We start from the raw sequence: 23,135 nt of genomic DNA, 5'->3' as shown, positions 1-23,135 counted from the left end.
GTAAGATTTTGCTGCGCAAGTTTAACTTTATTGCAAATGTTTAGATCAAATCACTTGATAGTTCCTTCAATTCTGTGAATTGAATGCAAATGCTTTTAAGGTCCAATACAAATAGTCTTTCATGCATTCAGTAGTTACACATACCTGGCTCCAGATATGTGCTGTTTCAAAGCTTGTGCATCCGAGATAGTACATTCATTAATCGAATGCTTGTGTTTGGACATTGAATGGTTGGGCCATGAGTTGTAATCACTGCAGACAAGATGTTGGACAGTATTGGACAGTAAAACTTTGATTTAAATATGATTTCAATTAAGAGTTTCAGCCCAAGATGACAGTTTATTCCTCACCATAAATGCTGCCTGACATGATATCCTCTAGCATTTTGTCTGTGTTGCTCAGTATTTTCATCATCTGCAGAATCTTTTGTGTCTTAATTTCAAGGCTTCTGTTTTCCCTGAGGTCAAGTAGATGATCCTTTGAGCACTGGCATGAAACAATTATGCTCAACTACAGCTACAAAAGCTTGGAAATAGATGTACATTATTAGTGATGCCATCTCTTAAACTATTGTTTGCAAGGTGTTAATGAATCCATGGTGTTACTTGGAGCAAGAGCAGGGAACTTTATTTCTCCCCCACCTCATGTTCTGGGGCCAACATGTATCCCTCAACCAACATTGCCTAAAAGGACAACATAGGAGACTGCAAATGCTGGAATCTGACTATCTGAGGGCATATGTGAGGCAAATCTTTTTTTAGAGAGTGGTAGGTACCTGAATTGGGCTGCTAGGGATAATGATGGAAGCCCTGCTATGGCTGGCAAACTCATCCCACTAGTGTCTCAAACACACCATAAAATATCAGAACAGATTTGGGCCATTCGGCCCTTCAATCTTCACTGCTATTCATTCATGACTGATTATTTTCTTTCTCAACCCCCATTTTATTGCCTTCCCTTGATAAGTTTTATTTATTTCATTATATATGCACTACTGCCCCAAAAGTAAGTTCCTGTCATAATTGAGATAAATGTGATTTTGATTCTAGCCCTGAACCCCCTCACATAATTTAGGAGCTCTTCAGCTGGGGAGGTCCTGTGTAGGATAACAGATCAGCCAAGATGGAATGGAGGAGCAGACTTGATGGACTGAATGGCCTAATTCTGTCCATGAAGCTTAAACATTTATTCTTAAATCAAGATGCTGAGTAAAATCCTTCAGCATGTATGGGGCAACATACTAATGGGAAGTGCATAACTCCACATAAATTGCACATTTTTTTTAAAATCCAGTTTTCAAAGGATTTTGTCTTTGTAGCTGCATGTGATGATGGAAGTGATCAAGCTGGTGAGAAATCTGACAGTGTAATGTATTTATAAAACTGTAAATTGGGTCCTTAGGATTTACCATATTCCCTAGTGTTTTGAAAGTAGTAGATTGGAACATGAATGTGGGCTCAGGACCTCTTAATGATCAGAGTCCAGATTGGGGTAGAGAAAGCCTCCATCACAATAGGAAGCCTTCAGGTCCAGCTGTCTTTGTCTGCTTTGTCAAAGTCATAGTCGAATCAAATCAAACACCTCACTGACCCTGGACATTCTCAATTCTCCATCCCTGTACAAAGGGAAGAAGACACAGAAACCAGAAAGCACTTATCTCTAGGCTCAAGGACTTCTATCCCATTGTTGTAAGCTTGTTTAATGGTCCCCTAGTATGATCAGATGGACTCTTGACCTCACAATCTGCTTAATTGTCTGCCTGCACTATATCTGTAACTGTAACGATTTATTCTGCATTCTATTACTGTTTTCACTTGTACTCTCTCAATAGGCTGTTGTAATTAATTGATACATATGGCTGATTTGTAAAGCAACATTTTTTCACTGTATCTCAGTACACACAACAATAATAAACCAATTTACTAATAACCTTCCTTCGCGATGAGTTCAAAAGTGGAAGTTTTGATGTTACACCATAAAACCGTAAGACATGGTTGGAGAATTAGGCCATCGAGCCCATTGAGTCTACTCTGCCATTCGATCATGGCTGGTTTATTTTCCCTCTCAACCCCATTCTCCTGCCTTTGCCCTCCTTGTAGCTTGACACCTTACTAATCAAGAACCTATCATGTCCTCTTAAAATAGAATCTGTGACTTAGCTGCCATGGCAATGACTTCCATGGGTTCAACACCCACTGGCTAAAGAAATTCCTCTATTCTAAAGGGGCGTCCTACTATGAGGCCTCTGGGTCATAGACTCTTCAATATTGGAAACAATCCCTTTAAGTCTACTCTATCTATATTCAATGTCTCCTTTCAGCATTCTGTAGGCTTCAGTGAGATCACTTATTATTCTTCTAATCTCTAGTGAGCAGAGGCCAAGAGCCATCAAACACTCAAATATTAATCCTTTCATTTCTGGGATCATTCTCATAAACTTCCTCTGGAACCTCTCCAGTGCCAGCACATCCATTCTTAGAGACAACCCAAAACTGCGCACAATACTCCAAATATGGTCTGACCCATTCCTTATGAAGACCCAGCATTACACCCTTGCTTTTATATTCCAGTCCTCTCAAAGTGAATGCTAACATTGCATTTGCTTCACTACTTACTCAAGCTGCATGTTAACCTTTAGGGAGTCCTGCACTAGGGCTACTTTAGAAAATCTTGCATTAGGACTTTCAAATTCCTTTGCAATTTCGATGATGAGTTGTATAGGGTTCAGCTTTGTTTATAACTTGGAACATGAAACAATCTATGCCTGAATGCTGGAAAACCGACGCAAAATTCTGGAATGGTTATCTTGATGATATAAAATGATATTTACAATACTCAGCACCAGCCAGCTTAATGCAACTTGCATGTTGGAATGGCTCACCCACCATTGTGAACATTCACCTCTTCATCTACCATTGTATAGTTCCTATGTGCACCATGTACCACAAATCCACTGCAATTGCTTAGACTGCAGTGACAGTAGTTATAAATCCCAACCTCTTTGATTGTAGGGGAAATGGAAACTTCATTTGCAGGATCCCTCCCATGTTACACACTTCCTGATTTGAAAATGTGTCACTGTTCATTTATCATTACTGTTTCAAAGTCCTGGAATCTCCCAACAACAGTGCCGAAAACCTTTAAGAGATGGACTGCAAAAGGGGAAAGAGGGGGTTTCCCACCATTTCAAGGACAATTAGGGATAGATGACAAATGTTGGTCCTATTGGTGGTACCCATAACCCACAAATCAGTACAAAGCCAAACTACAATTGGCCATGTAAATTGCTTAATTCAAGCAATAGTGGCATATTTTTCCTTAGTCTCCAATTCTGTTTCAAGTTGTGGTGGGAATGAGATCTTTCCCAGGCAATGTTGGCATTCATTTTTGTGGGGACTAGAAAATAAAAACATACATGTAAAGCTGAGGCTTTATAAGGCACAGAGGACGTTCACTAAAATGATTCTGGTATTGATAGGCTTATCATATAAGGAACGTTTGATGGCTCTGGCCCTATACTCACTGGAATTTTGAAGAATGGTGGTGGTGGGGAATCTCACTGAAACCTATCGAATGTTATAAGGTCTAGTTACGACTGGATATGGAGAGGATGCTACCTATAGTGTAGTCTAGAACCTCAGAATAGAGGGATGTCCATTTAGAATGGAGATGAAGAATTTCTTTAGCCAGAGGGTGGTGAATCTGTGGAATTTGTTGCCGCAGCTGGTTGTGGAGACCAAGCAATTGGTTGACTTTAATGTGGGGATTGATAGATTCTTGATAAATCAGGATGTGAAAGGTTATAGGGAGAAGGCAGAAGAGTGACGTTGAGAGAGAAATGGATCAGCCATGATCAAATGGTGAAGCAGACTCGATAGGCCACATGGCTTATTTCTTCTCCCATGTCTTGCAGTCTTAGGTGTTAAGTTGCAAGTAACCATGATATTTATCGTAAGCGTCAAAAATGCTCCATTTTGTTCCATATAGTTTTTCTTTTCCAATATTTCTATACAAAATTATTAACTTAGAGACAATCATTTCAGAACAGAAAATTTCTGAAGCTTTGATCTCAAGACAAAGGAATTTTTGTTAACAGTCAAGTACAGTGCATGAAAACTACACTATATGAGCAGGATCTTACATCAGCAATGTAATCAATGCATTGTCTCTGAAGATATTAAAATGTCCTTCAGTGCGTTTCCAGAATCTTTGTGTTTATGAATTCTTTTTGCAACAAACAATCTTATGTTTCTCAACTAATTTGACCTGATGCATTTGGTTCCCATATATTTTGTAGCTTTGATATTTAATAAGGCTACGCTATTGGTGGGTTGCATTGTGCAACAGTACTTTAGAAGAGGCAAAGTAAATACTGTGTCATGTAATGGAAACATGTTCTAGATTTAATGCATTAGTACATAGCATAGTTGCTGGAGAAACAGAAAATGCAGCAATATCTAGGTTGGTCTGCATCTGTGTGTGGAGAGACTGTTCAGACCCACCAGTATCTTTCTTCAGACCTTTCCAATGGAAGGTCATTGGCCTGAAAAGATGACTTATGCAGAGATGTTGCTTGATCTATTTTAATCACTTTCTGTTTTTATTCTCATTTGATTCTATGACCTGTGCTCAATTAGATGATTTCAGTCAGCAGTTCTTTTAGTTGATATTGCTGGAAAAAACGCCCAAAGTTTTCATTTCTGATGCCATCCAGTTACTCTCGCTACATAGCCATTTATAAAATTTCAGTGGAAAACCAGTTAGGCCTCTATGTGATGTGCATGATAGTTAAATTGGCACTATTGCTTTGGTATTCAAGTGAAGAATTGTGGAGGATTGGTAAAGCTAAACCAAGTGTACCCTAGCATAATTCTAAACAGAAGAGATTTTGCAGATGCTGGAAATCTCGAGTAGCAATAATACTTGAGGAACTCCGCAAATCAGGCATGGTGAGGAATGGAGTTGGATAGAGACGGGTGAAGTCCTTGTGAAGATTTTGGCTTTGCATATTGGAATAAATGCAAGTTGGTTGAGATAGTTTGAATTGTCATGTCTCAACTAAGGATTAAACAAACTTTTTATGTGCATACGTCCATCAAATTTTGTGGGTGAACTAGATTTTTAAGCAAGCATGTTTGATTTAAAGTAAAGCAGATTAGGCCAATTTCCTTTGCTTCCACAGAGAGTGAGCGCAGTAAGATGAAATGGGAGTTAGCATTTAAATTGAAATCCCAGAGGCTGGTAAAGGTTCAGCTGAATTTCTTGCCTTCTTTCTTATGCTATCTTTTGGAATCAAAGATTACTTGCTTTCACTCTGGTTTTGTAGTTTCTCATTGGCATGAGGCCAGTGTGAGAACTGTAGGCTAAACTCAGTTTGTAAGTACTGTGTTGCTGACATAGCTCTAAAAGTTTGGAAATACATATAAATTACTAGTGGTACATCTCTTGAATTATTGTTGGCAAGATGTGAATGAGTACACTGAGTTACTTATAGAAAGAGCAGGGAACTTTATTTCTTCTCCCACCTCATGCCCTGGGGCCAGTATCTATCCCTCGACCAAAATTGCTGAAAGGGGCAACACAGGAGACTGCAGATGCTGGAATCTGGAGTAGCAAACTGTCTGAGGGCATGTGTGGGGTAAATAGTTTTTTTTACAGAGAGGTGGGTGCCAGGAATGGTCTGCCAGGGAGAGATACAAAGTAAGGAGTTTATTGTCCTGGGTTCCATTTCTTATTGTCAGCTTGACTTGTGAACTCTGAGATCATATTTGAGAAAGGATTGTGCTGGTGAATCTGACTCTGCAGCAGCTGAAATCTGATATTTGCTAAAAGGAAGAAACATTTTGCAAGCAATGAGATACAAATCAATTGCTAACAAGTCACCGGCAGCCGTTTCTCTTGCTCTCTAAAGCACATTCCATTCTAGTGGAATTCTTCCAAATGGTGGAAGACTTCCATATGACATTTTCAGAACAAAGGAAGACCATTAAGAATATTAAGCTATTCTATTCGGTTTTTGAGGCCTCTGTCACTCAGAGTTGACTATGGATATTGTGTCCTAGCTGTCTAGATACTCAAGCCTAGGCAGTACAATATGGAGAGCAGGCTGTTGCCCATGTAGCAAGCTCCCCCTCCCTCTTCACGCATCTGATGAACCCAAAGGAACGGCAGAGACTGATACAGTTTGGTACCAGAAACGTTGAGGAAGTTGCAGTCAGCATTGAACTCTATATAGGACTGACTTTGGTGTCTCCAGATTTTTCTCTTGGGGTTTACTCGCGAAGCCTTCCCTATGAGTATAGCAACAAGGCAGTAGAGGTTTGAGATCAGTTTTCCTTCTCCTAGATGAGCTGCCAACCATGGATTTGAGCCCCATCTGCCTGAAGTGCCTGGTTCTTGAGTGTCAGTATCCCATCTTTGCCCCTTCTCCTGTCAGTAGAAACGGTTCTGCCAGGCTTAATAGCTAAGGTACAAAATAAGGCCAGAAGCTGTACTTGGTTGTCAGAGGTTATTTGAGGCACACACAATTGGGAGCATTTAATAGGTAGTGGGAACTTATCCCATTACTACCCCCCTGGCTAAAAAAAACCTTAAGGAACCAGTTACATGTATCGTCCTTAAAATCATTGCGTTACAAAATCAACCTCTGTTTTTGAATAGGTGAGGTGGGAGGCTTCCACAAATGTTTTTAAAAAAAATGTTTGTCCAAAATAACACCAACAAATTACGTAGCTCTAAGTGATTTTCATACTGGTAAAATTCTCTGAAATTGAGGCATGAGAACTAGAACTGAGGTAATATATTAACATAGGAAAAAAAGAGATTGGGATTAAGTATTGAGTTTTTACCTCTGGGACAAAGATTCATGTTAAACTCTAAAATGGGGCTTGAAGTCCTTATCTTGTTTTTGAAGCAACTCAGAATAAATTAAGGGAGACTGATATTGATCCCAGCAACATTTCAGATAATAAACATTTGCCACTTGGAAATTAGCTGGTTTAGTCAAAAAATATAGGGTAACTTATGGTATGGTGAGGAATATTGTCACACTACACTAGATTAGCTTCATTTGTCACATGTACATTGATACATAGAAACAGACAGTGAAAGACAGACAAAATGCTGGAGGAACTCAGCAGATCATGCTGAAGGGTTTTGGCCCGAAATGTTGACAGAACATTTTGCAATAGATGCTGCTTGGTCTGCTGAGTTCCTCCAGCATTTTGTGTGTGTTGCTCAGATTTCCAGCATCTGCAGGTTTTCTCTTGTTTGTAACAGACTGTGAAATGCATTATTTGTGTCAAAGGCACAATATGAGGATGCGCTGGAGGCAGCACACTTGTTATCATGCCTCTGGCGCCAACATAGCAAACCCATAGCTTACTGACTCTAACCCTAACAGTACTTCTTTGGAATGGGGGACTAACTGGAGCATCCAGAGGAAACCCATGCGGTCACTAGGAGAGCATACAAACTCCTTACAGATAGTGGTGGGAGGACACTTTAAAGACTAGAAAAATACAAAGAAAATGCTTCGCTGCACTGTTGTTGCTAGGTTTATCTATAAGTTATTGTGTTATGGGTGGTTTTAGATTACCGATTCCAGTCAATCAATATTTCTGATTCTGGCTTCTAATTTTTAGCACACTCCTTCCATTTTGACTTGTGGGGAAAAAAAAACAAAGGTGAAAGGAAGGACAAAAGATGCATGCTGTGAATTCCATGTGATTAGAATGGAAATATGAAACTTTAGCTTGTAGATTTTTCTGACAGCTTAATAATGACTTGGAAGCAAAAACATTTAATAAACTGCAAAGAATGGGATATACTTTTGGATAATATTCATTAATCGACACAGAATCTGTTTATTTCTATTTAATGTCATCTACCTTGATTACGTTAGCTGTGTAGGCACTGTGGCATTGAACTTGTTCCACTCTCCTGTCCCCACCTAAATTTTGTGTCATCTAAGTTTTTCACATCTGAATTTACCAATAATGTGAATTGCCCAGAGTTTGGAGTAGCATACCCACTGGAGATCTTGGTACAACTCGGGGTTTAAACAGACTGTACTCGCAACAATAATTAACATAAACAGATTTTGAATTGTTTTGTTAGGAACTCAGTTTTCTCTTCACTTGCTTAAGAATCAGTGAGGTGTTTCCACAATGTAATTTTGTGCCAACACAACACAATTTCAACCTGCACTTGTTTGTGGAAGTTGAACTCCCTGTATATTAGTTGTGGAATCACATGTAGTGTTTTACTCTTCAATGTAAATTTAACACTGAGGGTTAAAATTGATTTTTAAAAAATATTTTGTAAGTGCAAATTTCTATTGGTGGTTTTACTTTTTAATCACAGCCAAATCACCAAATTAATCAGTTTCTTGGCAGTGGATTGTTCTGCAGTTCAGAACATGCTAATTACAAGAGAGAGAAAAATCAACTATGAGGACAGTGTTATGCAGATCCAAGCACTAGCTATGGCAGATTATGAAGACAGAGGATAGTGTGTAGGAAAGAACAGTTAAGTCCAATTCTAAGATGCCTTTCATTTTCCTCAACTATGGAAGAAATCTGGAAGATAAGGAAAACTAGAATAAAGAGTAATTTTTAAAAAAAGGTTGGTGCTTGGTGTTAGGAGGCAGGGTTGAGGGTTGTTTTTTAGATTTGGACCCCAAGATGACTTATGGCACTGAGACTTCTGTTTGTCATTTTTTTTTCATGATTTGAATGAGAGTGTAGGTAGCATAATGAAGCGTGCACATTACACTAAAATTGGTGTATGACAGTGAAGTAGAATGCCAAAGGCAGTAGTTCCCAAGATTTTCTGTGCCATGGACCCCCTACCATTAACTGAGGGATCCATGGACCCCAGGTTTGGAACCCCTGGAAAGGTGACAACAGAACATATATCAAATGGGCAAGTGAAGGAAGGGAATGAGAGATAAGAGTTTAACTAGTACAATTGTGAAGTAGTGTGTTTTCAGGATCAGAATTGGGTTTAATATCACTGGCATATGTTAAGTTTGTAATTCTGTGACAACAGTACATAATAAATACTTAAATTACAATCAGAAATACGTATCAACATTAAATTAAATAAGTACTGAAAAAAGAGAAAAAAGATTAGGTAGTGTACATGAGTTCATCGTCCAAGCAGAAATCTGATGGTAGAGGGCTGCTGCTGAAATATTCAGGCTCCTGCACCTTCTTAATGGTAGCAATGAGAAGAGGACATTTCCTGGGTGACTTTCTATAGAGTGGCCCCTCCACAACAGATGGTGATGTAACCAGTTAGAATGCTCTTCATGGCACATCTGTAGAAATTTGTGAGAGCTTGTAGTGGCATGCTGGGTATCCTCAATCTCCTAAATGGTGTTGTACCTTTTTTTTGTAATTGTATCAATACGTTGGACCCAGGATAGACCTTCAGAGGTGTTGACATCTAGGAACTTGAAACTACTCACCCTTTACATTGTTGTTCCTTCGATGAGGACTGATGTGTGTTCCCTCAATTTCCCCTTCCTGAAGCCCACAACCAATCCCTTGATCTTACTGACATTGAGTGCAAGGTTGTTGTAACACTCAACCATCTCATCTATCTCACTCCTGCATGCTTCTTTGTCACTATCTGCGATTTTGTGTCATTGGTAAATTCATAGATGGTATCTCTGCTTTGCCTAGCCACATAGTCACTGGGTGTACAGGAGCAGAGCACTGGGCTAAGGAGGCAGGGCTTGAGCTATGCCAATGTTAATTGTCACCAAGAAAGACATGATATATCTGATCCACATTGACTGTGGTCTCCCAGTGAGGAAATCATTGATCCAGTTACAGAGGGAAGTAGAGAGGCTTAGGTTTTGAAGCTTATTGATTAGTAGTGAGGGAATGATTATGTGGAATACAGAGTTGTAAGCAATAAACAGCAGCCTGATGTAGGTATTGTTTTTATTCTGGATGATCAAAGCCAGATGGACAGCCTGTGAGATTTTTCATTAATTCTCCATTCTCCTACTCTGGTGTCTTTCTGTCTCTTTCTGTTATTCTCACTCTTTCTGTCTTTGGTCTCAATGGACACAAGGAATTCCACTATAATCTTAAGGAAGATCACATCATCTCCCATCTGGCCATATTGCAACTCATTGCACTTGATTCTAATTTCACCAACTTTGGAAATTAGGCTTTCCTGTTTGGTTAGGACTTGTCAGTTTAGATGTTAACTCATCTACTAGTTAACTCAGCTTTTCTCCCTGGCCTGCTAAGTATTTCCAGAATTTCCTTTTGCTTTAAAACTCTTGCAGTATTTTTTCTCTCTCATTTGTTCTCATTCTACTCCTTGCCTTTTACTTAAAGCAGATTATTTGCAATTGGCAGCTTCACCATACTCTAAGACAACATTGCAATTGGAGTTTCGAGATGAATCACAGAGATCAGAGGCTGCTTTGGTACACAGCTGGAATTGATGTCTTGACTGGATGACTTGTCATCATGAATACATGGTGAAGTCATCAAAAATGGTGGGAGGTGGACAGCATGGTATGTGATGGAACATGGGAAGTGGTGGCAGAGGGGAAAGATGATATTGCCAGAAGTTTTTCTGACCACAATTAGATAGGCAATAATGAAAGCAGGAAAGAATGGTGTCACAAACACAAGAAAATCTGAAGATAATGGAAATCCAAAGCAACACACAAAAAATGCTAGGGGAACTCAGCAGGCCAGGCAGCATCTATGGAAAAAAGTGAACAGTTGATCTTTCGGGCTGAGACCATTCATCAGGGCATTTTGTAAGGTATCACCAACAAGTTAGAAAATGGTACATAACTAGAAATGGTCAAAATGATCATTTTGCTATTCCCTGGGTCACTGCAGTGGTGTCACTCTGCTCAGCTGTCCTTGAGTATGGATTAGTCAGCCATGTCAGAGGTTACTAGGAAAATGAAAAGAGATAATGGAACCGTAGCAGAATTCTAAAACTTAAGTCACTTTCCCAGCTATCCATTAATAGTGTGCATGAAAGCCATCTGACTCCATTTTGTAAACACCTGAACACTTTCTCTTTTAAGTCCTTGCAGGACTTGTGATCCTGGGAACAGCTAAGTGATCGTACTTTTTTTTTGTCAAAGTATGCATGTACAATACAACTCTGATATTTGTATATTTGTCATTTTGACCATTTCTGACTGACTATCTTTTTCTAACTTGGTGGTATCTTGCAGAGGAACACTTCAGAAACTCTGAAGTCTATTCTGTTTGGTTGCCATTTTGGGTAATCTATCATAGGTGCACACCTTGTTTGGAACTGAATTTTATTGAGGAAGCGTGGTTATGTGTGCATTTATGTCCAGTATCATTGAAGGCTAAATGTAGTGTTAAGGTTGCAGGTTATTAATATAGAATTTAACTGCCAGTACTTAAATTATATAAAACCTTTTAAATCCTTAAAGATTACTTCTAAACCTTAATAAATTCAGCTGTGACTCAAAGCTGTAAACAATAAAACTATAGTGCATATAAGATTTGAAATGCAGATTTCTAACCTATTTATTACTTGAAAGTGGCATTTTCTCATTGTGACTGCATGTGTATTTTCTGGTTGTTTTGGTGTTCTTCCATTCTTCCATACACCCAAGGCAAATGGGTTGAATTGACGGTTGTAAATTTACTCTATTGTGCAGGTGAGTGGAGGAACCTGAGGGCACTGGATTATTATTTTCTTTGAAAAGGATCAGTATGGATGAAGCAGTGTGTTTTACCACTATAGTGGATTACCTTGTTCTTTTGTTACAGAAATACAGTTTCATATTTTTCCATGCTAACGAAAAAGTGAAAATGTGCTACTTTGCATTGTCTCAAACATTAATGAGAGCAGTGCACGGTTTTGTTGAAAAGTCTTGACCCAAAATGTCAAACTGTCCATTTCCATCCATAAAATTACACTAATTGGCTTGTTAGATTTGACAATCTAGTTGGTGTTAGACAAACTTGGTCTTTGTTAGTTCTCAGTCTGCTATCATTCCCAGATCATCCGTTCTATCCCTCAGCTACCTTGTCAACATTATTTATGGATGTATAACACAAAATGATAGGCAAGAAAATGCTTGCTGGTCTGCTTAGCTTGTCCTTGTCTTTGTAAGCACTTGCCATCTACTCAGTGAAATCTCTTTTCCTGAAAAGAGGAAGAAAGCTAGGCAACAATCTCTGGGGTACATAAATGTAATGTTTGCTAACAGTGATTTAGAGTTGTCACTGTTAGTTATCTGTCAACTAGAATTACAATTTATTAATTTCAATTTCTATAGCTAAAGCTCAGATTTAGAATTTAAAATGTTTATACTGTAACTGTAATATTCTAACCTTAATGCATTTTCAGAATAAACATTTAGCTTTTAAAATATTAATTACACTTGTAACAATGCAAGTTGTTTTCATCCATTTTCAAGCCTTGAGCAAAAAAGATGTAAGTAATATCCCAGTAACCCAATGGATATGGAAGGAGAGCTGCCCCACTGAAGGTATCTTTTTTAATATGTTTGACTAAGAGTTTGATGATCTTTTCTATGGACCTAAAGAAGTATTTCCCACAGAAGTACCTCAAAGGTGAGTCAAAGAGGTTTCTGTGGAGTCCTATCCAATATTTTTATTCAAATTGAATTAAATTAAAAAGCCAAAGTTCAAAATAAGTTTTTTTAAAATTAAAATGCATATGCCATCATGTACAACCCTGAGATTCATTTTCTTGTGGGCATACTCATCAATCCCATAGAATAATAATTATAACAGGATCAGCCAGAGTGCAGGTGATGACAAAATGCAAGTATATATAAATAGCAATCAATAACAAGAACATGAGATAAAGAATCCTTAAAGTGAGATCTTTGGTTGTGAGAATATCTCAATGGATGGGCAAGTGAGGAATCCCCTTTCGTTCAAGAGCCTGCTGGTTGAGGGATAGTAACTGTTCTTGAACCTGGTGGTGCAGGTCCTGAGGTTTATACCTTCTACCTGATGCCAGCAGTGAGAGAAGAACTAGGGTGGGGAGGATCTCTGATTGCTATTATATGTTTGTGGTAGCTTGCTGTGTGGAAATCGTTGAATTTCCTGTATTAAAACTCGGCTATAAAATACTCCAGGCTATCCTGAGATTAAGAAGGGCATATTATATAAGAAAAATCTCTTTCATTTATGTCACTGGCATGGTTTGATCATTGGTTGCTTGCTTTAATGCACCTCAGCTGCTGGATAGTCAAAAGTGACAGTACTAGTGCTTTGAGCTTGTTCTAAGTGAAATATTTGGTTCCTGGTAAAGTAGTTTATTGGCTACATTTGTATTTTGTATTATGGTTTTTGATCTTATCACTGTATCTTTTCTATACTGAGATACATTGAAACATTTTTATGCTTTGATACTCAAGCACTCCAGTTTCAACCTTTGTTAAGATAAGGTAAGATAAAACTTTATTTATCCCAAAGGAAATTATTGTTGCAAGGTTGCTCAGTCAGAAATATATACTTTAAATTACAAAATGTAAGCATTGAGGTATGAAAAATAAGCAAAATGTGCATTAAAAAGTATTGGTGCAAAATACAGATGTGCAATGAAACCATGTACTTAAGGAGGTGGAGTTGTAGAGCCTTGTAGCCACAGGGTGAAAGGATCTCCTGCGGCATTCAATGGTGCAGCTCGGTGGAATCAGTCTGTTACTAAATGTGCTTCTCTGTCCAGTACATCATGGAGGGAGCGAGAGGGATTGCTCTCACATAATACTCTGTGGCTTCTGCAGCATCCTCCCCTCAAACACAACCACCAGGGAATCCAGTTCCACCCCCAGATCGGAACTAGCCTTCCTGATGAGCTTATTGATCTTTTTGGCATCAGCTGCTCTCACCCTGCTGCCCCACAAACTACAGTGCAGAATAGAATGCCGGCCACCACTGAGTGGTAGAATATCTGCAGCATAGTTCTACAGACGTTGAATGACCGGAGCCTCCTCAGGAAGTACAGTCGGCTCTGTCCCTTCTTGTACAGAGCTCCTGTATTTTTATCTCAGCCCAGTTTATTGTACAGTGATTGTATTTGTTATTTGTGCTATATTATGTGATGCATTCGCACAGTCAAATATTAGAGAGCCCTAATGTTAGCAGCTTGAAGACATTATTTTCAGGTGCTGGGAACCTTTGTTTTTATGATAATAGCTGAAAAATGTGCTGGTCTTTTAATTTTTGAACAAAACCTACTGATTCTTGACACCACCTCGATGCATTTCTGCTGCAAGGTTTTAATGCATCCAGTGTATAATCAACATTTTGAAGCTGTTGAGTTTTATTTTCCACACCATGCAAGCCGAAATACAACCACTGTCAATCTTTCACAGCATTTTAGCAGTGAACTTATTGTAATTTTCTATCTGTTGAGTATCAGAAACAATACACAAATGCATCAGTCAATGGTATTATAACTAAAGTGGACAGAATTAGGCAGATCTTTTGCTTGACATCCAGTGGATCAGTAGATGATTTGTAACCTTTCAAGTGCTTAACTAGATGGCACTTTGGGATTCCAAGTGGAGACTGAAGTTCAGCTTTTGTTCCAAGTAAGCGTTGGCCCCTGAACTCGTGCTGCACAGATGGACTTCTCAGTGGATCGAGTTTGGCAGTGCAGACTCTCTCATGCTCCCAGCATTAAATTCAGAAATCTGTATAGAACCACTGCCAAGTTAACTTCTTGTCCAATTGAAGTCAATGGTGAGGGTAGTGGTGGTGAAAAATAGCTGACAGAAAATGGAGTGCAATATTTCTGAATGCTTAAGCTTTTTTTTTGAATGAGCAGGTGCTGAATTTTGTGTCGTTGGCATGAGAAAGCACTGTGAGGAGAGGAGTGGTACGTATAGTTGGAAAAGTGGACCAGGGAGTTGCAAAGAGAGTGATGCAACTTTAGTTTTTGTTTTTAATCCTTCATACAGTCCAGGATCCCACAAAGATGCTGTGATTCACTGGCATTTTTAGTGCACTGATGTGTGGCCTCCTCACATTGAAGAAAGGAGATTCACGTTGGGTGACTGTTAACCTCCTCGGAGCAGTACATAGTGGTAACCTAAACTTTGAATTGCCTGTCGTGTAATTTTCCATCATTTGCAATGTGGCCTCTGCTTTAATAGGGACCAACACGATCTTGAGGAATAACACTTAATGTTTTGTCTCAACGTGTTGCAACTTCCTAGACTCCATCTCAAATTCAAGTATTTTGGGTAACATGCTTTTTTTTTTGCTTCTATCTGAACTGACCAGATCTGCTGTATGTTACCCATCTGTAATACTAAGTTTTTTTTCTCCCACTTTCTTAATCAGTCAACCGGATAGCTCAGTAGAATTACTCTCTCAGCCTCTCAGAGATATTCTTTTAGTCCTAATTATCCTTCCCTTATCCTCTCTCCAGCTTAAAAGTAGTTTTTTTTTACTTTATAGGTCTAATAAAATATCTTTGATCTGAAACATTAATGCAAAACAACAAATTTTACTGCATATGTCAGTAATAATGACCTGATTCTAATTCTAGTTTCTAGACTTGTAACAAATGATTTTTGAAAGAAAAAGTCTTTAGGTGGCAAACGTTGTTCTGTATCCATTTAGGATTTTAAATGTGGTTAATGAATTCCGCAATTTATGTAGAAGCACAATTAATGTGATTTTTGTCCTGTTTCCAGAAACAAAAGCAATGAAGATGCATTTACACAGTGCCTTGATGTGTTCTGAGCCATCTAGAATAATTTTGCTGCATATGGCATTTAGTATGTTAACCATCTAATCTAGCATGCAATGTAATAGTGAGCCAAAGAGTAATATCCAGATCAGAAGATTAAAGCCCATTTCTGGTTACCAATTGAAAATCTTTGTTAAAGTGCTTCTGTCTGCATTGTCTACTGTATATTGTCTGGATGATTGGACTATACTGGCGTCATATAGTTGGAGCCTGTACTTCAATGTGTTGACCATGTCAAAATGATTGTTATCCGTGAAATGAACTAAATATGAAATGATTTGTGTTTGTACTGCTGCAAATGGATACTCACTGGCCACTTGTTAGGTACAGGAGAGGAACCAATGTGGTCTTCTACTGCTGTAGCTCATCCACTTTAAGGTCCATTTAGAGATGCTCTCCTGCACATCACTGTTGTAACGTGTGGTTATTTGAGTTACTGTCCCCTTCCTGTCAGCTTGAACCAGTTATTCTTCTCTGATCTCTCTCATCATCAAGGCATTTTCACTCACAGAACTATCGTTCACTGGATGGTTTTTGTTTATCGCGCCGTTTGGGACTGTCAGTGAAAGTCCCAGGAGATCAGCAGCTTCTGAGATACTCAAACCATCCCATCTGGCAAGAATAATCATTCCACAATCAAAGTTAGTTGGATCACATTTCTTCCTAATTCTGAAGTTTGATCTGAACAACAACTGAACTGTTTGACCAATCTGCATGTTTTTATTCATTGTGCTGCTACATGATTGGCTGTCTAGATTTTTGTATTGATGAACAGGTGTAAAGATGCACCTAATAAAATGGTCACTTGAGTGTAGATCAGTAGTTATATGCATACTTGAAATGTGAATTATGAAATTCCAGTGATCCTGGTATACCTGAAGGCAATGTCGAACAGGACTGAGCTTGACTGCTCCTGTCATCTTTCCAGTTTTAGAAAGATATAAATAAGACTTTTCTCCTCACCATTGTCAGGTCCAAAATTGTCCCAGGGGGAAAATGTAGCAGCATTGGGAGAAGACAACTGTCTACTTGAATGTGTAGTACCACATGAGATCCAAGAGACTTCAAACCATTTACCAAAATGGTTCTCGTACATTAACCCTTTTGGAAAGCTGTCAACAAGGCAGCCGGTGGACCAAAGGATAAAATTTCACCCTGCAGCACAGACTCGTACAGTACAGAACGAGGCCTTTCAGCCCGCAGGTCTATTCTGACCATTATACCCATCCATAGCAGCCCCATTTACTCCCATTTGTATGTGGGTTGTTAAGGAAGATGAGCAGTGATGGGGTGGGAGAGTGCATCATGAAGATTGATGTACAGGATTGTGTTCACAAACTGCATCTTTTATTTCTTACTGTGGATTAAAAAAAGGAGAATAATAATTCAACTGGTAACTTCAAGGGTAATGAGTGATGGCTGTGGTTTGGTAAGTGGCTGCCCATGACTTTATTTCCCTCTCCACGGATTTGATCACGTCCAAGATGGAATTTCCAATGCAATTTGACTAAGTGCTGCATGACCAGAGGGCTTTCCCTTGACAGAAAACATTGAAGTGAGGCCCCATCTCCTTCCACGAGGACGTAAAATATCCAAGGCTGTATTTCAGAAAAGAGCAGAGATGTAGTCCCCAGTGTTCCATATCTATGTCTAAGCAAGCAACATTTGAAGAGCAGGGTATCTGATCGTTACATGTTACTGTTTGAATAAGCTTCCTTTGCTTAAATTGACCTGTTTCCCACATTATACTCCAATGACTATAGATATAAGATTTTAAAATCATATGTTAAAGAGTAAGTGTACTGACACTGGCCTGCTGATCCATGATTGAAACCATTGAATCAAACTTGGGAAACTCAACTGCTGCAATGACAAATTAATTTTTGTTTATATCCATCATATGAATGAAGTTGATCTCAATGTGTTTCATTTTTTAAAAAAAGAAATCATCTTATTGAAAAGAAGTTGCAGTAGTTTGCTTGTTCTTTTTAAGTAAATCTCACTTTCTTAGTTAATGTTGTTTTTTGTGCTGTCAACTGTTTTAAATAACATCTTAACCTTCAAGCCATCAGCTGATGACATGTTTTATGTGAGTACTCTCTAATGGAATGTACTGTATATAAATTGCAGTAGAGTGGTACTGAAAGCCACTAATTCAAAGTAAGCAAGCTGACCTTTATTCAGTCAAATTTAGTCCCATGTGCTGCAAAAATTTGGTCCACGTGCTTCTTCCAGTAGGACAGCTGCACACTTGGTCACAGGAGCTTCTGCAGGTCCACTAATGGTACAAATGTTTGTCTTAAACATTTTACTTGTCACAAGACCCTGTTGGACATTGGTAATGCAAAATACTGCAAGCCCATTTATTGGTTCATTTGTGAGACTGATGGTGGGGGAGTTGTGTAGTTTCGTTTGTTGTGCGGACAAAGCCCTCGTGGTGCAGCGTCGCCTCTTATAGCGACGCTTTGGGAGGAGATGCCAAGGTGGTGTAGGAGAGAGAGGCACAGTGGGCATGCTGGGTGGAAGGCTGGCCACTGCACGCCTGCTGTCCTGTTGGGTTCTGCTCTCCAACATTTGTTCACCGGTAGACAAGCTGGATTGTCTTCATCTGCAGCTGATCCAGTGCGAGACGAGCTGATTTTCATTCATCTGCAGCTGACCCAGAGTAAGATGAGGAAATAATACATGCATATTCCTACAGAATTGTAGCTCCAAGACAACATTCCATGCAGCATCAGTCTTCAGGCCATGCCACTCGGGACTTGTGCTAATATTATTTTGTGACTACATGTGTTATCATACTATGTTTGCTGTGTGTGACTGTGTGTTGGTCAGGATCGACCATGGATGTTGCATCTTAGCTGCCCAGAAATGCAAACCGGGACAGTACAATGCGGAGTACAAGCTGTTGCCCATGTAGCAAGCTCCCCCGCTCCACACATCTGATGAACCCACAGGAACAGTGAGGTTGATGCAGCAACGCAGGAGTTACCAGTCAGCATTGAACTCAGCATAGGACTGCTGCAGTGACTCCAGCTCCAGATTATTCCCTCGGGGATTGCTTCCAAAGCATTCCTCACACAAAGGCTAGGAGGTGGACTTAGTTGACAGAAACTATTTGAGACCCACGCCATTGGGAGAATTTAATAGGTGGTGGGAGCTTGTCTCCACTACCACCCCCCCCCCCCCCCCACCAACCTTAAGGAACTGTGTCTGTGTGACTGTATAACTGTGTTTTATACCTTGTCTCTGGAGGAACACTGTTTTGTTTAGCTGTATACATGTGTATGTTTGAATGACAATTAAACTTGAACTTGAAAAGGTTCAAACAACAATCAATGTGAGTGAAGTTAAAATGTAGCAGTAATTTGATTTATTGCAGTAATATCCTCAAAATATGTGATTGCTCTTGGGGAAAAATCAACAGAAAATAGTCCTATATACACTGCACAACACGACTTCAAAGTAAAATTTATGTTTCTTGAAGTCTACAAAAATATTAATATTTCTGTTGAGAATTAGTACAATATGATATATTTATAGGGGGAAGGGAAACAGTGGCCCAGCGGGTAGAACTACTTAGTTTTCATGAACTGAGTTTGTTTCTGATCTTTGCTGTTATCTCTCTGGTGCTTACAGGTTCTCCTGCATGAATTTCTCCTTCTGCTCCAGTTTCCTCCATCATCCCAAAGATATGCTGGTTGGTAGGTCAACTGATTATAAATTGTTTCTTGTGCAGGTAAGCTGTAGAAGAACTTGGGCTGCCATTGATGAAAATCTGAGAGAAAATGTAATGGGGAAATATGGGGTTGCTCTGAGAATCCAGCATAGATAAGGAGATAGAATTGCCTCCTGTGTCAAAAGGAATTGTAATTGCCATGGAAGGGAAGAGATTTGTGTTAACAAATTTGTTTGAGAAGCTGCAGCTACAAAGATTTTGGAAGTTTAGTTTTGGGGACATAGGGCAGGAATTTTAAGCCCTCAGAATAGGAGTGGTAGTTGTTTGTGTCAGATCAGATGTAATTTGAAAACAAAACCTTAGACCTCAGCCTGTATTGTACCACTGAACTCACCAGTCTTCACTTGCTTCTCCATGGTAAATTCCGATTAAAAAGTGTTTATATATTTAGGGGTTCCTTATCACTGACAGGCAGAGATACAGTTTTTTGTTTTAATAGAAATTGAATGGGACAAGAGACTAGCCTCTTCTCAGGAGGCAAATAGTTAGTTATCCATATTCAAGAGAAGGTGAAATACCTTCTGCTTTAAAATAAGTAACCCCAGCTTTGCTATGCAACTTGAGTCCTTTATTATTGGAACCCTTCTATAATCCTCCAAAGACAGTATATCCTTTCTGAAATCAGATGCTCATATCTTGATCAGCAGATAGCTCAGCAATCAAAAAGAAGCTTGTGAAATTCACCATAGAAAAGTGATTCTACTAAATTACCACTGAATAGAGAATATAAGAGAGTATTTAATCATTGTTCGATGGAAATTCATTTCTAGTCATAATTTACTAATAACATTAGAATCAAATTGTGGATCTAGAATACTGTGATTAGTTAGAGTGCACTTTCAATGAAAGACAAAACTCCAAGCTGCTTTGAGGTATTCCATATGAAATACTTTTATGTCCGAACCATTTAGGTGACTCAACCTTTGCACCCCAAGGCTTAAGCAACCTTCGATAGGTGTACCAAAATAGTCGATGCTTTTTCACCTGTTTCTTTATCTGATAATTTATTGGTCAACTATTACAAGTCCAGAGTGGGTGGTTAACGATAGTTCATTACTTTGATAGGCAACTACGTAGTTTAGATTGTCTATGCTGATGTTGTGAACCTTAGTGGTCACCAGCTATGCTGATGGTATCTAAGGCCCTGTTTGTTGGTGTTACTGCAAATGCAGAATTCACACCTATAGAAAAGAGGGGGAAAAGGCAAGAAAGTACTTGAATATTCAATTATATTTTCCTTTTGATTATGCCAATTTGATATGATTTGACAAATTAAGATGTACTGAAAGATTGCTTCAAAATGCTAGTTGAATTCACCTTTGAGTAGATCTGTATTTGTATACATTTTAGTTCAGCTGTGTAAAAACAAAGACATTTTGATTGGATGGGCTCCAAGTAATTGTTGGGATTTGCTGGTTTTTGTTTGGTATGTGTTTAAACAGCTGCTTGTCAAAGTCTGCCAGACCACAAATGGTAGAGGTAACAAGATGTTGGAAGGTAGTTAAGTCTGTCAAAGGAGTTCTGTTAGGATAAGAATGTAAGAAACAGAAACTGGAGTAGGCCACTCCTTAATTTAAACTGAATTCTGACTTCCCCTGCAGTAGTCATATCCTAATTACAAAGAGTAAGGTCAAGAGTACATTCCTGTGCAACTATGAACAATCAGGTTTGCTATCTTATTTTTGGGGAAGGAAATAGCCAAGTCTGTTGAAGATGCTTCCACTCACCTGCAATGATCCTATACACTGTCTCTATTCCTTTGCCCTGTGTCTATCTTCACCTCCCTTCATGCCCTCCCATGCCTTGGACAATACCCTACAACAACATTTCCCTTCATGCATTTCTTGTTCCCTTTCATGCCTATCCACTCATTCTGCATGCACCATTTACTTCCACATGCCACCTCTTTCCTCCTGTTTTCAGTAAGGTCATTCATAGCAGAACGGGAACCAAATATATATTAATAATCCTTATCTGCTGTGCAGCGACAACTTTGACCACATCTTCAGAGGTTGATTTGCAATTCTTTGCAATGACATTGGCTTCTATCAAAGGCAGAATGATCCAGTCTGTCATGTAAGCATGGGCTGAATACAAATTTAATTTTTGCTGTTTCCCTGGTTATATTAATGATTCTGTGACTCTGAATCCTGTTTTTCATTTTAAACTCAGTTCCTTCACACAGGAAATCCTTAAACTTATAGAGTCATGATTATTTTCACAGCCTGATTTCAAATCACAAGCTGTGAGGAAAATGTAAGAAACATTTATTTAGGCTTTTGTGCACCTAGGGTGGCCGATGATGCTTTAATTTGTAGCATAAGGGTTTTTGCCAAGTGACATGGACAGGATATCTCAGTTGCAAGCTTTGGATGTTCCATAAATACATGAATTTGTTGCACCGCTGCAACTATATAGAACAGTCTGTCTTTTATTGATGATTTCTAATTCCTCCTGTTAGCAAAAGTAGCAAAAAACTTGTGGAAGTAATTATCACCTGACCTCCCAGTTTAGAAGGAATGCCATTGGTGGTGCTGGAAATAGGGGATGCAAAGTTAAATGTGTAATGTGAGAAATCTAGAGATAAAAAGAAATTTTGTTCTTGAAATTCTTTCTTCTAAATGTTAATATTCCAGTATATTTGTTGCTTTGTGTTATTATTTACTGATAGATCAGATTGATCTGGAGAAACTTAACTTTCTCTTTTTTTTTGGTGAGAAAAATTGGTTCTGTTGTCGCAAAATTGAAATATCATGTTTCACCCTCTACTTTGCTTTTGGATTAACTTAACTGCCCTGTGGATTTTTCGAGCTTTTCTTGGACCTTACCTTTTCAGTAAACTACTTTAAAAATATTTTTGTTTTGAGTTTTTTTTTTCATTTTTAAACTAACGACTTGCACATTCCAATCCTGGCTTGGTATTTAAATAACATCTAAGATTTAAATTAACAGTTTACAAAAATGCATTTAGATCTTGGATTGAGGTAGCTTACACAAGAAAAGAATGAAGATTTAAACCATCAGCTTCTGACCCTGCTACAGACCCCATTTACTAGTCCATATTTGCATTTGTCAACTTGTGCACATCTTGTGTCATGGCCCATCTGCTGCTACAATCATTATCCATGATGATGCTAGCTCTAGGCTTCACTAAGTCACTCAGCCAGTATCCTCAGTGTTCAGAGTACATATGTGTCACCACATAGAACCCTGGGATTCTTTTTCTGTGGATACACATAGTAAATTTATAGAACAGTAACTATAAACAGGATCAATGGATAACAAACTGTGCAAATGCAAATATAAATAAATAGCAATGAGTAACAAGCATGAAATAAGATTAAAATGCCCTTAAAGTGCGACCATTAGTTGTGGAAATACCAGAAGTAAAATGCGGGTAGGTATCCCCTTTTGTTCAAGAGCCCGATGGTTGAGGGCTAGAAACTATTGTTGAACTTGGTGGTGTGAGTTCTGAGACTCATGTACCTTCTACCTGTTGGCAGCAGTGAGAAAAGAGTATGGCCTGGGTAGTGAGGATCTTTGATGGATGCTGCTTTTCTATGTCAGTGTTTCATGTAGATGTGCTCAATGGTTGGGAACATTTTACCTGTGATGTTCTGGGCCAAATCCA

General features: G+C 38.8%; 1 protein-coding gene across 22 annotated transcripts in view; it reads left to right on the top strand.

Moving 5' to 3' along the window:
* sipa1l1 (signal-induced proliferation-associated 1 like 1) overlaps positions 1–23,135 on the top strand; it is a 392,549-nt gene that overhangs the window by 120,477 nt on the left and 248,937 nt on the right. For 11 of the 22 annotated variants that reach the window (XM_059954480.1, XM_059954471.1, XM_059954463.1 and 8 more), the window contains one exon: positions 19,405–19,504. The exons of 5 other annotated variants lie outside the window; for them this stretch is intronic. The gene's annotated coding sequence lies outside the window, so the exon portion shown is untranslated. The remainder of the gene's footprint in view (positions 1–19,404; positions 19,505–23,135) is intronic. 6 more of the 22 variants (XM_059954404.1, XM_059954327.1, XM_059954407.1 and 3 more) reach the window with 1 other exon arrangement.

This window comes from Hypanus sabinus, chromosome 2 (assembly GCF_030144855.1).
Source record: "Hypanus sabinus isolate sHypSab1 chromosome 2, sHypSab1.hap1, whole genome shotgun sequence".
In the NCBI taxonomy this organism is placed as follows: Eukaryota; Metazoa; Chordata; class Chondrichthyes; order Myliobatiformes; family Dasyatidae; genus Hypanus; species Hypanus sabinus.
The sequence above is the reverse complement of the archived record's forward strand: the minus strand, read 5'-3'. Positions and strand labels throughout refer to the sequence as shown.